Source organism: Magnolia sinica, chromosome 3, assembly GCF_029962835.1.
Source record: "Magnolia sinica isolate HGM2019 chromosome 3, MsV1, whole genome shotgun sequence".
Classification (NCBI taxonomy): Eukaryota; Viridiplantae; Streptophyta; class Magnoliopsida; order Magnoliales; family Magnoliaceae; genus Magnolia; species Magnolia sinica.
In genome coordinates, this window is record NC_080575.1 from 22,520,016 (window position 1) to 22,521,811 (window position 1,796).

The 1,796-nt window shown below is 38.3% G+C and overlaps 1 non-coding gene across 1 annotated transcript; it reads right to left on the reverse strand.

Moving 5' to 3' along the window:
- Nucleotides 1-1,237: 1,237 nt before the first annotated feature.
- On the reverse strand, nt 1,238-1,344 carry LOC131241820 (small nucleolar RNA R71). The gene has a single exon (XR_009169389.1). It is a non-coding gene; the product is annotated as a small nucleolar RNA R71 (small nucleolar RNA).
- Between the last annotated feature and the right edge of the window lie 452 nt (nt 1,345-1,796).

Here is a 1,796-nt window from a genome sequence, read left to right on the forward strand (position 1 = left end):
GATAATTCATCCACAATTATTTCGTAAATTCTATTTTGTTTAGATCGCATCTTAGTCTAGTTCTAGTTCTACTTGGTTTCAGATAACGTACAGGTATCAGTCCCTGTGGATTCGACCTCGGACTTACCGAGTTTATTACTACATCACAACCCTACACTTGGGGAGTGAACAAGTTTTTGGCGCCGTTGCCGGGGACTGACGGTTACGTTTTTCTGAAATTAATTAATTTTAGAATTAGTTTGAGATTAGGATTTTACTAACTGTAGCTTTAGATTTTTAATTGATTTTTTTTAGAATCTAATTTGTCTCCTAAATTATTTTTAGAATTTTTGTTTAGAAACTAACCTTCCTATTTTGTAGGCCTTTAAGATAGAAATTTCTAACTTGGTAAGCTCCTCCCCTACTGTCTATTTTTCAATTCTCTTTTAGTAATTTACTCTCTAGTTTAGATCTTTCCTAATTTACTTTAGAAATTTCAACTTTCTTTTAAGAATTCCTTCTTTTAGAAATTAATTTACTGTTATTTTTCTTCTCTTTTTAAGAATCTAACTTATTTTTGTTTTATTTTGCAGGTTTTTAACTTAGGACTCCAATGTGGTAATTTCTTTCCAACTCTCTCTTTCTTTCTAGATTTTCTTTCTTAGGATTAGGTTTTTAATCGAGGGCTGCGAGTGTTTTCATGCCCAAGTGGGCCCGTGACGACACTCGACGTCTCTTGACTGAAGGAGGATTGGTTGAGGGGTTGACTATCCATCGCAGGACTAGACACCACTCGAAATCCCCTGAGTTAACTGAAGTTATGGCTGAAGACTAACCTCCTCTACTCCCACCCAGGGTGGAGGATACCCAAGATGAGAATGAGGTGCAACAGGCACCCCCGCCTCGTACGTTACGAGATTTTCTACAACCGGCGGGAGTGAGTACGCCCTCATGCATGATTTTTCCTGAAAATACAGGACAAATGGACATCAAGCCAGGAGTTATCCAACTCCTTCCCAAATTCCATGGACTTGAATCAGAGAGTCCATATTTACATTTGAAAGAGTTCGATGAAATTATAGCTACATTATGTTTTCCTAATGTATCTGAGGATACAATTAGGCTGAAACTCTTCCCTTTTTCCTTAAAAGAGAAAGCTAAGACGTGGTTACATTCACTGCGTCCTAGATCCATTGGCACATGGAACGATATGCAGAGGGAATTCATAAAAAAATTCTTCCCACATCATAAAACGATTACCCTCAGAAAAGCGATCATGAACTTTGCCCAAAAGGAAGATGAAACATTCTTTCAATGTTGGGAAAGGTTCAAAGATTTGGTCAGTTCATGCCCACAACACGGATTTGAAACGTGGCGCATTACAAATTTTTTCTATGATGGACTGACATCTTCCATGCGCCAAATGGTCGAGACAATGTGTAATGGAGAGTTCATTAATAAAGATATCGACGAGGTATGGGACTACCTCGATAGTTTGGCTGAAAAAACACAATCTTGGGACTATTACCCAAAGTCGAACACCACGTCTAGGCCGACTCAATTAAAGGAGAAAGGTGGATTATATCTCTTGAAAGAAGAGGATGATCTCAAGTGTAAAGTGACTACACTCATAAGGAAAGTTGAGGCCATGGAAGGAAAGAAGGATAAGGTCAATGAAATTGTTTATGGCATCTATGATTGCAACATTCACACAACTGAAAACTGTCCTACAATACCCGCCTTTCGAGGAGTGTTGAATGAACAAGCCAATGCCGTAAATAACTATCAAAGACCTTTATGGACCTAACTCCAACACA